Genomic DNA, 6,000 nt, shown 5'->3' with positions numbered 1-6,000 from the left:
GGCCTCAATTAGATATTTCAGACTGCATCAGATAGCATCTTCCTGTGGTACTGGGATGGGCATAGTCCTAAAATCCTTGCTAGACAGATCAGGAGGGCAAACACAATGTGTGGGGCTCAGGCATCTGAGAGAAAATTCTGGCAGAGTATTAAGATAATACATCCATCTCAAGCCAAGCTGGGAAGTCATATCACAATTCTGCTGGCACAATTCTTATCCTAAGAAGTAGACAGGCTCTGACTGGGAGTAAATGCCTTCCACATTTAGTCAACGTTAATTAGCACATATGATTTTTCAGGCAGTTTACTCATAGAATGGAGGGACTAGGAACTTGGCTTCTTGAGATATTAGGAGGGAGGGAGGAGACATGGGCTCACAGGGGCTTGATCCAAAGCCCTTTGTAGTCAAATCAAGATTTCCATTCACTTCAGTGGATTTTGTATCAGGCTGTAGGATTGTTGTCCACTTCACCTGGCTGTCTTCATTATGTATATTTGGAGTTGTTTTGGCATGGGAGTGAGTCAGGCTGGGGGATCGTGTACCTTCTATCTACAGGTATCTGAATGAGCGAGAGAGGCATCCCCCCTCAATGCCATCCTCGTATCTTGCACTTATTGTAAAGATGACTTTGAAAGAAACACATTGCATGTGAAACTCTTCAACATCACAAGCAAATTCTTCAATGTTAAATGTTTGGGGTAAATCATGCTGCGACTGCTTGGTGCTGAAATGCATGGAATGAGATTAGATAAACCTTTTCTTAATTAAAAAATGAAATTGGATTCTGAACTTTATCTAAGGGTCACTTTGGGATGATTTCTAGACAGAAAAAATCTTGGCTTTCTGGCAGGACAGCTGTGAAGGGAGTGTTCTGTTCATTAGAATACAATTTGTCCAAGAATGTACGTTCCAAATCCTAATCAATTTAGATGAAAACTTACTGGACAAGGTTCAAGCAGGCCGGTTATGGAGTTTATAAAGCCAAACCCACATGTCTCAATGGGCAAGAGAGAAGATAATCTTAGCTTACATTGGAATGTTAAAATTTATATAGTTAAGACGTGACATAGGCATGATTTTTTAAAAACAGGAACGTGAAGAATTAGAAGGTTAAAGAAATGAAGAGAACGTCCCTTTAAGAATCACCATTATTCCCTCAGGATGAGTGGACTACAGCTATTAAGAACTTGGAGTGAAGACTATATTAAGATTCATATGAAGTCATAACTTCCAGCAAGAGTATTTAAAGATGTATGTGTGATTTAAAATATGAGATCCTTGGGCTTATAATCTGGTGCTAATAGATGTTTGTTAGTAAATTATTTTATAGTTCCTCACTGTATGATGATCTGTTACACACTGAGTTAATAGCAGAGTTCAATAATTTGGAGAAACTTTGCACAATAAACCCCTGTCAGGGTGACGGCAGATATAGTGCACTGTACAGCCATATAAATGTGCACATTATACCATGACTCAGCAGCAATGAGCACAGAAAACCACAAGATTCCACCACCCCCACATCCTTTTAATAATACATTTCATGATGTTAATGGCAACTAATCCAGGTTTGGGGATTTCCATCTCCCAAACCTGTTACTTGCAAGCTCCTTCTCATCTAGTGATTGAAAGTCACTGAGTCAGAACTCTTAGTTTTTATTCCTGAGCTCTGTAACTTTGGGGCAGGTCACTTTACTTCCCTCTGTTTTGGTTTCCTTCTCTATAAAATGCACATCATATGTGAAACACAAGGTGGGTGAGGTAATATCTTTTCTTGGGCCAACTTCTGTTGGTGAGAGAGACAAGCTTTTGAGCTTATACAGAGCTCTTCTTCAGGCTACAACAACACTGCATATAACAGCGGTAGGCAGATTGCAGGCCAAATTCGGACTGCCAGATGTTTTTGAATAGACCCCAAAATCTTTTTATTTACTTATTAATGTTATTGTTGGGTTTTTTATTATTATTTTCTCTGGAGTCTGGACCTTGGCTATACCTTGATCAAGAAATCTGGATCTTGACAAAGAAATAGACTACCTTTGGCATATAATAATATGTATCTGTCTCACAGAGATGATGTGAGGCTTAACTAATTATTAGACCTGATTCTGCCTTCAGTTATATACCTGAGCAGCTCTTTTGTTTAGATGGTGTGGTAGGAGGCAGAATTTGGGTTTGCAAACACTTTGAGATGCAAGGCTTTGGCAAATTCACGACAATTATAAATACCAGCAGGAGCCCAGGAATATTTTTGTCTTTTAACCCTCTAAGGCTATTCTTGCTTTGCTCATAATTTCCCTGGCTCTTTTTTTACTTCTTTGCTTCAAACCTTCGCCTTCCCTCTCCAAACCCCATCCCTCTTTCACTTGAAACTACTTTGAGGGTCATGTAAGAACATCCACCCTTCCCAGAACCTAATCAGAATTTCCAACCCATTAAGCTCACTGACTGAATTTTTTGCATATCTTAAAAAATGACTGTAAACATTTTGTTAAATATCCCCAACAGCTTTTAAATAAAGCCTTGTCTGATAGATAGTCTTTAAAATAGAGCTTTTAAAAATTCAACTCTATAAAGATAAGAAGAGGATATTCCAGAGACAGTAAGGTAGCATGTCACTCAGCAAAAGCAACCTACATTTCACTGCAACTGCCTGCAAAATTTCACTTCCTGAAACCACTCAAGACTAAAAACACCTGTGAAAACTCGAGCGCCCTCCAGCCTATTTAGTGAGACCTAGTACAAAGTGTCCTATCAAAAGGCAGATTATTCACCAACCGAATGAATCAGCTTTTATGTGGCAGGCAGCTCCTGGAGATGAACTCATTAAAACTTTGTACAAGAAACTGCAGCGAAAAGACACAATATTTCATTATTTTAAAGCCAGAGAATAGACAGGCCTCCTATGGAAAAGTGAGTCATATTCTGTGTAGTACATTCTGTTCATTCTGTTATAATAAACACAAGTGTTTGTTTGCTGATCCCATTAGGATCTAGCTGTGCAAACGCCTTTAATAGAAAAAGTTCCAAAGCCTGCTGTTAAGACTTGTGCTTTTTGAGCATGTTGTTTTTAATAGTACCAGTCCCTTCAGGATGCCATTCTTTTCAAATCTATTCCAAATTTCTATTATACACTTCCAAGCTATGACCGTAATGCTCTCCATGCTTGTCAAATGTTCCATCCTTAAAGAAACTGCAGGGGAAGTTGTCATCAATATTCCTTAATTTCAGGGTTTAAGTAGGTCAGGGGCAGGGGAGTGAAGGAGGAGCTAAAGTTAAAAGTCCCATCTTCTCATAAAATTGTTCCTGTTATTTTATATAATAATGTTAATCTCTGTGCTACTAGTTTGAGTTGGTTTTACAAGACTAGGATGTCGGAAGGAGAACAGATCCTTTATTTCTCTAACTTCAAAACGATCCTAGTTTACCTAGTCTGCTCATGGTTCTGAATTTCTTAGTAGGTCAAATAACCAAGCAAACAAACTTAATTCCCCATTGTTGTTGGAAGGTGATTGCCTGAGTAGCAGCTTTCAATAGGGCTGGGTTATTTATTATTTGCATTATTGTAGCACCTAGGAGCCCTAGTCATGGTCCAGAATCCATTGTGCTAGGCACTGTACAAACACAGAACAAAAAGACAGTCCCTGCCCCAAAGAGTTTCCAAAGTAAGTGTAAGAAAAGAGACAACAGATGGTACAGACATGCAGTAAGTCAGCATGATAGGTTGTGGTCTCAGTACAGCAGTGGCATAACCATTGTCAATGTTTTTGTATGCATAGTGGGAAAGGTGTTTTAAGAAGAGTTTGTAAGAAGGCTAATGAGGTCGCTTTGCAGATGTTCACAGGAGCTCCTCAGGCTTATTGTCTTGGGTCTGATAGACAGGAGTTTTTGTACTTGTTGGCCCCAGTGTCACTATATAATTCCATGCCTGTCACTTTCTTGTAACTTCTTCCCCTTTTGACTCACATTGATGCTTCTGACAGAAACACACACTGACTGTACAGAGGGTGGATGCTTGCACATTGAATGCAAATGGGATGACAGTAGGAAGATAGTTTCTGGGATGTCTGCTTGTCTTTTCAGAGTAAACCAAATTTTAAATAATAAAATAATAAACCTGTTTTCTGTTGGATGACTTTGCTGCCACCGTAACTTCAAGTTCCACCATTGACAACGTGTCACCTATCTGGAGATAGTTACATGGATACAAAGCACTCCTCTATATCAGCTCTAAACAGTTGCAATCAGTCACTCTGAAAAGTCTCTATATACTAAATAACCTCCTCCTGCTAAGCCCTATGTTTTAGGGATTTGCTGTAATCAAGGAAGGTCTGGATTGGATAAGGCTGGTGGGTAACATGGGCCCATGGTGCCCAGGCTCCAGCAATATTCAGAGCTGGGGGCCCAGCTCCACCAATGGTTGGAGCCAGGTCTCTCCCTTGGCCTGGAGCATCCCCTAGCCCCCACCTGCTGCCCCCCCCCCGTGTGCCTCCCCTGGGCCCCAGAGCGTCCCTGCCTGATTAAAACCAGGCGGCTGCCCTGCCGCTCCACACTGCTCTCCTTTGCCTGTGCTGCTACCTAAGGCTAGGCTACAGCACAAGAGCAGGCTGAGGCAGCTGGCTGCTGCTGCACCGGAGGAGGTGCACACATGATTGGCAGCCTTCCCCTCCCCCAGCACCCACCAGGAGAAGACGCTGGAAAAGACCTCTGGACCTCACTCACCTGAGCAACTGCTGGGGTTTCCTTGAGTGTCTGACGCTGTGATCCTACCCCCTGCGGCCATGGAGCAAGGGACAGCCCCTCTGCCTCCCCACCCCATGAGGCTATGGTATGGGGCAGCAGTAGGGCTGGTGCAAGGATATTTTGCACCCTAGACGAAACTTCCACCTTGCGCCCTTCCTCCCCCTTCCCTCCCCTCAGAGCATCGCTTATTATAAACTTTCAAAAATGAATACTGCATAATGTGGCATTGTTCATTAGAATTAATACAAGGGGGTCAGAGGAGATGATCACAATAGTCCCTTCTGGCCCAGGGGAACCTATGAGCAAGGAGGAGGCTGAGAATGCCCCCACTCTCTAAACGTTCCCGGGGGCTGAGTACTTCACCCTCCGGGGGGGACCCAGGGGCAAGGAGGAAGAGCCGGGCTCTCCCAGGGAGCAGGTGTCACCAGAGGTGGGCGGGCAGTGTTTGGAAGCTGCACCTGCACCGGCCCTTTCCCTTCCATCACGCTGCAGGGTTTAGTTTCACTTTCCCTCGCCCCAGGAGTTGGCAGCGCCCGGCCTCAGCCACATCGCGTTGGAGGGCGAAGCTCACCTGAGCTCAGGACTGCATCCTGCCTCCCCCAACGGCTCTGTCCCTCGGCCATGCTGGTCGCTGCGCCCGGCTGACTATCTCCTCCTTGCTCCACCACAGGCTCCCACTGACCGTCCTGCACAGCGCCCCTCACTGCGGGAGTGGGTTTGTTACAGAAGCCTTGCTCCCTGCCCTGCCTCGCTCAGCTGACTCCCATGACGCCGGACACCGCTTTTTGGTGCCCCCAAATCTTGCCACCCTAGGCAGCCGCCTAGTTCACCTAGTGGTTACACTGGACCTGGGCAGCAGGCTGCAGCAGGGAAGGAAGCCACATGTGATGGCAGCTCCCTCCAGCACTCACCCACCATCAGGGAGGTGAGGAGGCTTCCTGGACCTGAGCAGCTGGGGCTTGGGTGAGTGTAGTGACATCCTGCACCCTGCCGCCCGCAGTCACTGCTTCTTCCCCACACTGGACATGGGATAGCCTCATCCCCCACCCTCAATGAGGCTGTGGTGAGGGGCAGCTGCAGTGATCGAGAGGGTTGGGGGAAGTCCGCCTCTCTGGCCCTAGGCCTGGGGCAGCCTGTCTGCACCCTAAGCTCCTCATCACCAGCCCTGCCCCACCCCAGAGCCTGTGCCCCCTGCACCCCAACCCTCAGCCCCAGCCTTGAGCCCCTTCCTGCACCCCTGCTCCAGCCCAGACCCCA

This window comes from Gopherus flavomarginatus, chromosome 5 (assembly GCF_025201925.1).
Source record: "Gopherus flavomarginatus isolate rGopFla2 chromosome 5, rGopFla2.mat.asm, whole genome shotgun sequence".
Lineage (NCBI taxonomy): Eukaryota > Metazoa > Chordata > Testudines > Testudinidae > Gopherus > Gopherus flavomarginatus.
This window is presented reverse-complemented; position numbering follows the sequence as displayed.